This window comes from Sciurus carolinensis, chromosome 1 (genome assembly GCF_902686445.1).
Source record: "Sciurus carolinensis chromosome 1, mSciCar1.2, whole genome shotgun sequence".
NCBI lineage: Eukaryota > Metazoa > Chordata > Mammalia > Rodentia > Sciuridae > Sciurus > Sciurus carolinensis.
This window is the reverse complement of record NC_062213.1, coordinates 92,935,381-92,944,392: the sequence shown is the minus strand read 5'-3', so window position 1 is coordinate 92,944,392 and position 9,012 is coordinate 92,935,381.

Here is a 9,012-nt window from a genome sequence, read left to right as displayed (position 1 = left end):
CCCATTCTTTTGCTATATTAAACTCTCTCTACAACCTGCAATAGATCATCAAGGAGCAGGTGTGAACTCATGACATCCAGGTCTAGGAATTATCCTGGAGTCATAGCTAGTCCCAGCTGCCCACCCCTGCCCCCTACCCCCATGCCCTCAAGCAGGTCATCTGGAGAATAGCCTGTGCCTCACCCCTACTGTACAGCATTGGCCCAGATAGAGAACATTTAGCATTGGTTCGATTTTCCTCCCCCACCAAAAATTGGGGAGATGACTTTCAAAGGCAGTCCATAAGTCCCACAGTCAAAACTTCCTCATATGGAGAACAGCCTGGGAAGTTCATCACTGGTCACACTCATGGTGATAGGCCTACAGTGGGATTAAGGGTGGCTAAGGCTAATGCTACATTATAGGACTACCTCAGCTCCACCGTCAGAATAGATTGGCAGACCTGTCACTGAGGACGCTGGTGGCATGACTCTTCCCAGGTCTCTTGGCAGATGGTCCTGCTGCCAAGGCCAAAGGCAAACAGGGTTGTGTCCAGGTCTACTTCCAACTCTGTAGGTGACCCTGTGCCTGGTGTGGACCTTCCCTCTCAACACAGCCCCTAGGGCTACACTGGGGTGCCACAACCCCTGACCTGGATCTCAGAGCTCTCACAAATGCACTTTGTCTGTGAGTGGTTGCCAAATTCTCACTCTAAATGGATGTGAAGCAGGCAGCCCTCATCCCAAACAGCTGTTCTCAAAAAATCTATACAATCAAGAAGTCAATGAACTCCATGTAGGATAAACTCCAAGAAATTTGAACCTAGGCATAATAAATTCAAACTGTCACAAGACAAAATCAAACAGAGAATCTCTGAAGCAGAAATAGGTGACACAGTATATACAGGGATCCCCAACATTAAAAGTTGATTCATGGATGCCAGAAGTTTCTGGAATGATATATTCAAAGTGTTGATAAAATGAAACACCTTATGACAAATCATTTCCTATCTTGCAAAAGTATCCTTCAAATAATGAATGAGAGCCAGGTACAGTGGTGAGTGCCTGCAATTTTCAGCTGCTCCAGAGACTGAGATAGGAGGATTCCAAGTCTGAGGTTAGCCCGAACAACTCAGGGACACCTTGTCTCAAAGTTAAAAAAAAAAAGAAAAAAGGGGGGGGGGGACTGGGGATTTATTTATCTCAGTGGTAGAAGAGGGCCCCTGGAACTAAGGAGAAAAAAAGAGATAAGAATAGAAAGAGAAAGAAAAAGGAGTAATTAATTAACAGCTGTCAGGTAAACAAAAATGAGAATTTGTTTTTAGCCTATAAGAGATACTAAAGAAGTCATACAGACTGAAATGAAAGGTACTAGATAATAAATAATATTCATTTGAACAAATAAAGAGCACTAGTAAGGGTAATTAAAGATATGGATATAAAGACAATATGAAAGGCTTTCATTTGTCTGTAGCAAGTTTTCCTTTCAATTGACTTAAACATGGAGAATACAAAAAATTAGTCTGCTTCATGGGCACGCAGGTAAAAGGTATAATTTGTATAATAATACCAGCATAAGGAAAAGGAAACAGTCATGTGGGATCAATGTTTTATGTACTATTCAAATTAAATTAATAGTAATTCACTAGGGTTGTATAAGTATTAGTTATGTTTCCCAGTAATACAAAAATATGAGGGAATATTGTTAGCAATGGTCTGACAAAAATTAGAAACTAGATGCTAGACAAATTCCTAGGAAAGCATAACTATGAAAACTGAGTAAAAGAGAAAATCTAGGAACACCTTTAACAATTTAAGAGAATGAATAAATAATCAAAACACTCCCACAAAGGAAAGCCAGGTTGGCTTCACTATTGAATTGTAGCAAATATTTACTAAAGAACTAACACTAACCCTTCACAAACTCTTTCAAAAAATATAATGTGACCTGACATTTGCCAACATATTCTATAAAGCCAGAATTACACTGATATCTAAAGCAGAGAGATCAGGAAAATGACAGACAAATATTCCCTGTACGTGAAAAATCTTCGACAAAATACTACAAAGGGAATCTACTGACACACATATTTCATATAACAAGGTGAGATTTTATCCCCAGAATGCAAGGGTGGCTCATCAGACAGAAGTCTCACCATGTCATACAGGACATTAATAGATAAAAGGGGAAAAAACAGCCCACCTAAGAAGAGGCCATAACATTTGACAAAATCTAATATCTTTTATGAAAAAGTCATGAAACAAGAAGGAATTGAGGAGAACTTCCTCAGCTTGACAAAGGGCATTTATGAAAGATGCAAAAATAATATATCAATGATAAAAATTGAAAGCTTTCATCCTAAGATCAAAAAGAAGACAAGGGCCTGGTGCAGCAATGCATGCCTGTAATCTCAGTGGTTTGGGAGGCTGACGCAGGAGGATCATGAGCTCCAAGCCAGCCTCAGCAAGTTAGTGAGACCCTAAGCAACTCAGCGAGATGCTGTTCTAAATGAAGTATAACACAGGGCTGGGGTTGTGGCTCAGTGTTAAGTGCTCCTGGGTTCAATCCCTGGAACAACAACAGCAAAAAAAGACAATGGTGTCTGCTCAGAACACCTGCATTCAGTATCATACTGTGGGTTCTAGCCAGGACAATTAAGTAGGAATGACAAGGAGAGTTACCCAGATTAGAAAGGAACAATCAAAACTGTCTTGCTGTAGACAAATGAAAACATTTTTTTTTTAACCTTACATAGTGTCTTTATATTCATCTATTTAATTACCCTGACCGGTGCTTTTCTTGTTCATATATATATTATTTATTATCCTTTACTATCTCTATTTGAAAATGACATGATTTTGTATGCAGAAATCCAGAGGGATCCCCAGGTTACTGTTAGAGCTCATAAACAAGTTCAGCATGCTTCAAGATACAGTGTCAATATGCAAAACAAACAAACAAACAAACAAACAAACATGGGACTGGGGTTGTGGTTCAGTGGTAGAGTGCTTGCCTAACAGGTGTGAGGCACTGGGTTTGACCTCAGTACCACATATAAATAAATAAATAAATAAATAAAAGGTATTGTGTCCATCTACTACTAAATATATATATAAAAGAAGAAGGCAGAAAGAAGGCCTGTGAAATTACTTTAAAAAATTTTGCAAAAAATAGTGATGAACACAACCTAAAATGAATCAAGGAAACAACTTCAATATAATAACACCAAAAAGAAAAAAATATTTAGGGATAAAATTAACAAGAAAATCCAAGAGTGGTACACTGAAAAAGTATAAAACATTGTTGAAATAAATGAAAGAGGCCCTAAGTAGTTGGAAAAATTTTCCATGTTTGTGGATTAGAAGATCTAATATTGCTAAGGTGCCAATATTCCCAAACTGATCTACCAATTCAATGCAATCCCTACCAAAGTCTGTCTGGATTTATCTATCTATCTATCTATCTATCTATCTATCTATCTATCTATCTATCTATCTATCGATCTATCGATCTATCGATCTATCTATCTATCGTCTATTTAGCAGGAATTGAAGATCAATCCTAAAATCCATAGAGAAATGCACAAATCCTTGAATAGACAAAATAATGCTGAAAAGAGGAATTAAGATGGAAGACTCGTTCTTCACACTTTCACACTTACTACAAAGCTAAAATAATCAATACAGTGTAGTACAGACACTAGGATAAATCACTGGAATAAAATTGAAGGTGTAGAACTAAACCCACAAACCAAGGATCAAGGCCAAACGCGGTGGCGCATGCTTGTAATCCCAGCGATTGGGGAAGCTGAGCCAGGAGGATAGTGAGCTCAAAGCAGCCTCAGCAACTTAGCAACTAGGCAACTCAGTGAGACCCTGTCTCTAAACCAAAAATGGGCTGAGAATGTGGCTCAGTGATTAAGTGCCCCTGGGTTCAATCCCTGGTACAAAAAAAAAAAAAAAATTAATCTAAAGTGTGACTATTGCAGTTGGATCAGGCTTTCAATTTTATTTATTCTGCCAATGTACATGCCTTTGTTAAATTTTGTTTAATTCATCTACATTTACTGTAACTGTTCCTAAGACTTAACACCCGTCATTTTCCTATTGTTCTATGTCTCCTGTATTTTGGTTTCTGTATTTCTCTATTGCTACCTTCTTAATGTGAAACAATTATTTTCTATGGTACCATTTAAATTTCCCTGTCATTTCTTTTGCTATGTATTTTACAATTATTTTCTGAGTGGTTGTCCTAGGGGATAAACTGATATATTAATTCATGAACATTTAGGTTGCACTAAGGTCAATAAACATTAGCATTATTTTTTTTTATTATTTATTTTATTTTTTGCAGTGCTGGGGATTGAACCCAGGGCCTTGTGCTTGCAAGGCAAGCACTCTACTGACTGAGTTATCTCCCCAGCCCAAACATTAGCATTATTATGACATAATATACAGGAGAATTCGATTAAGATATTTAAGAATTTAAATATCTGTGTGTCACATTATGATAAAATTTAAGATAAAAATACACCACTTACAACCAAATATAAAATAAAATTGAAGAAAAAAATCTGATTCACAAAATTAAAATTGTGTCTGTAAATAAATATAACATTAAGTTAGTCTTCCCTGAAACCTATCTCTCCTGCAGAGGCTGCCAGCCCTGAACCTCTCAAGAAGAGACAGGTGATCATTTATCCCACTCACACACTTTGGAATGGAGGGACAGTCACCCTTCCTCCCCCTCCCCATTGTATCCAGTCATAATTCATGCACCAGTGTTCAGTTCTTTGAGGGTGTATCTGACTTCATCACACTCTATTTTTTTTTTTATTGTAAACAAATGGGATACATGTTGTTTCTCTGTCTGTACATGGCGTAAAGGCATACCATTTGTGTAATCATAAATTTACATAGGGTAATGTTTGATTCATTCTGCCATTTTTTCCCTTCCCCCGCACCCCTCCCACCCCTCCTCTCCATCTATACAGTCCTTCCTTCCTCCATTCCTGCCCCCCTCCCTAAACCCAACTCCAACCCCAACACTAACCCCTCCCAGCCCCCATTATGTGTCATCATCCACTTATTAGCGATATCATTCTTCCTTTGGTTTTTTGAGATTGGCTTATCTCACTTAGCATGATATTCTCCAGTTTCATCCATTTGCCTGCAAATGCCATAATTTTATCATTCTTTATGGCTGAGTAATATTCCATTGTATATATATACCACATTTTCTTTATCCATTCATCAATTGAAGGACATCTAGGTTGGTTCCACAATCTGGCTATTGTGAACTGAGCAGCTATGAACATTGATGTGGCTGTATCTCTGTAATATGCTGATTTTAAGTCCTTTGGGTATAGGCCAAGGAGTGGGATAGCTGGGTCAAATGGTGTTTCCATTCCAAGTTTTCTAAGGAATCTCCACACTGCTTTCCAGAGTGGTTGCACTAATTTGCAGCCCCACCAGCAATGTAAGAGTGTACCTTTCTCCCCACATCCTCGCCAACACCTGTTGTTGCTTGTATTCTTGATAATCGCCATTCTAATTGGGGTGAGATGGAATCTTAGGGTGGTTTTGATTTGCATTTCTCTTATTACTAGAGATGTTGAACATTTTTCCATGTTTGTTGATTGCTTGTATATCTTCTTCTGTGAAGTGTCTATTCATTTCCTTAGCCCATTTGTCGATTGGATTATTTACATTCTTGGTGTAGAGTTTTTTGAGTTCTTTATAGATTCTGGAGATGAGCGCTCTATCTGAAGTATGATTGGCAAAGATTTTCTCCCACTCTGTAGGCTCTTTCTTCGCATTGCTGATAGTTTCCTTTGCTGAGAGAAAGCTTTTTAGTTTGAATCTATCCCAGTTATTAATTCTTGCTTTTATTTCTTGTGCTATGGGAGTCCTGTTGAGGAAGTCTGGTCCTAAGCCGACATGTTGAAGCTCTGGACCTACTTTTTCTTCTATAAGATGCAAGGTCTCTGGTCTGATTCCGAGATCCTTAATCCATTTTGAGTTTAGTTTCGTGCATGGTGAGAGATATGGGTTTAGTTTCATTCTGTTGCATATGGATTTCCAATTCTCCCAGCACCATCTGTTGAAGAGGCTATCTTTTCTCCATTGCATATTGTTGGCCCCTTTGTCTAGTATGAGAAAATTGTATTTATTTGGGTTTGTGTCCGTGTCCTCTATTCTGTACCATTGATCCACCTTTCTATTTTGGTACCAATACCATGCCGTTTTTGTTACTATTGCTTTGTAGTAGAGTTGAAGATCTGGTATTGCGATACCCCCTGCTTCACTCTTTCTGCCAAGGATTGCTTTAGCTATTCTGGGTTTTTTATTCTTCCAGATGAATTTCATAATTGCTTGCTCTATTTCTGTAAGGTACATCATTGGGATTTTAATTGGAATTGCATTGAATCTGTATAGCACTTTTGGTAGTATGGCCATTTTGACAATATTAATTCTGCCTATCCAAGAACATGGGAGATCTTTCCATCTTCTAAGGTTTTCTTGAATTTCTTTCTTTAGTGTTCTGTAGTTCTCACTGTAGAGGTCTTTCACCTCTTTTGTGAGATTGATTCCCAAATACTTTATTTTTTTTGAAGCTATTGTGAATGGGGTAGTTTTCCTAATTTCTCTTTCTGAAGATTCATCGCTTATGTATAAAAATGCCTTAGATTTATGTGCATTGATCTTATATCCCGCTACTTTACTGAATTCACTTATGAGTTCTAAAAGTTTTCTGGTGGAATTTCCTGGTTCCTCTAAGTATACAATCATATCATCAGCAAATAGGGATAGTTTGAGTTCTTCTTTTCCTATTCATATCCCTTTAATTTCTTTGGTCTGTCTAATTGCTCTGGCTAGAGTTTCAAGGACGATATTGAATAGAAGTGGTGAAAGAGGGCATCCCTGCCTTGTTCCAGTTTTTAGAGGGAATGCTTTCAGTTTTTCACCATTTAGAATGATATTAGCCATGGGCTTAGCGTAGATGGCCTTTACAATGTTAAGGAATGTTCCCACTATCCCTATTTTTTCTAGTGTTTTGAGCATGAAGGGGTGCTGTATTTTATCAAATGCTTTTTCTGCATCTATCGAAATAATCATGTGATTCTTGACTTTAAGTCTATTGATATGGTGAATTACATTTATTGATTTCCTGATGTTGAACCAACCTTGCATCCCTGGGATGAAACCCACTTGATCATGGTGCACTATCTTTTTAATATGTTTTTGTTTGCGATTTGCTAAAATTTTGTTGAGAATTTTTGCGTTGATGTTCATTAAGGATATTGGTCTGAAATTTTCTTTCCTCGATGTGTCTCTGTCTGGTTTAGGTATCAGGGTGATATTGGCTTCATAGAATGAGTTTGGGAGAGTTCCCTCCTCTTCTATTTTCTGGAATACTTTGAGAAGTATTGGAATGAGCTCTTCTTTAAAAGTTTTGTAGAACTCGGCTGAGAACCCATCTGGTCCTGGACTTTTCTTTGTTGGTAGGCTTTTGATGACTTCTTCTATTTCATTCCTTGAAATTGGTCTATTTAAATTGTGTATGTCCTCCTGTTCAGTTTAGGCAATTCATATGTCTCTAGAAACCTGTTGATGTCTTCGAAATTTTCTATTTTGTTGGAGTATAGATTTTCAAAATAGTTTCTAATTATGTTTTGTATTTCAATCGTGTCTGTTGTGATATTTCCTTGTTTATTCCGAATTTTAGTGATTTGGGTTTTCTCTCGTCTTCTCTTTGTTAGTGTGGCTAAAGGTTTATCAATTTTGTTTATTTTTTTGGAGAACCAACTATTTATTTTGTCAATTTTTTGTATTGTTTCTTTCGTTTCAATTTCATTGATTTCAGCTCTCAGTTTAACTATTTCCTGCCTTCTACTACTTTTGGTGTTGGTCTGTTCTTCTTTTTCTAGGGCTTTGAGCTGTAGTGTTAGGTCATTTATTTTTTGAGTTTTACTTCTTTTATTAAATGCGCTCCATGAAATAAATCTTCCTCTAAGTACTGCTTTCATAGTGTCCCAGAGATTTTGATATGTTGTTTCTTTGTTCTTGTTTACCTCTAAGAATTTTTTAATTTCCTTCCTAATATCTTCTGTTATCCATTCATCATATAGTAGCATATTGTTTAATCTCCAGGTGTTGGAGTAGTTTCTGTTTTTTACTCTTTCATTTATTTCTAACTTCAATCCATTATGATCTGATAGAATACAAGGTAGTGTCTCTATCTTCTTGTATTTGCTGACATTAGCTTTGTGGCATAATATATGGTCTATTTTAGAGAAGGATCCATGTGCTGCTGAGAAGAAAGTGTATTCGCTCTTGGTTGGATAGTATATTCTATAAATGTCTGTTAAGTCTAAATTATTGATTGTGTTATTGAGATCTATGGTTTCTTTGTTCAATTTTTGTTTGGAAGATCTGTCCAGTGGTGAAAGAGGCGTTTTAAAATCACCTAGTATTATTGTGTTATGGTCTATTTGGTTTCTAAAATTGAGAAGGATTTGTTTAACATACATGGATGAGCCACTGTTTGGGGCATAGATGTTTATGATTGTTATATCTTGCTGATTTATGCTTCCCTTAAGCAGTATGAAATGTCCTTCTTTATCCCTTCTGACTAACATTGGCTTGAAGTCCACATTATCTGAAATGAGGATGGATACTCCAGCTTTTTTGCTGAGTCCATGTGCATGGTATGTTTTTCCCCATCCTTTCACCTTTAGTCTATGGGTATCTCTTTCTATGAGGTGAGTCTCTTGCAGGCAACATATTGTTGGATCTTTCTTTTTAATCCAATCTGCCAGTCTATGTCTTTTGATTGATGAATTCAGGCCATTAACATTCAGGGTTATTATTGAGATATGATTTGTATTCCCGGTCATTTGGTTCATATTTAAAATTTTTGACACATCTTGGTTCCTCCTTTATTTGACAGTTCCTTTAGGATAATTCCTCCCTTTGCTGATTTGCTTCTTTGTTTTTTATCTCTTCCTCATGAAATATTTTGCTGAGAATG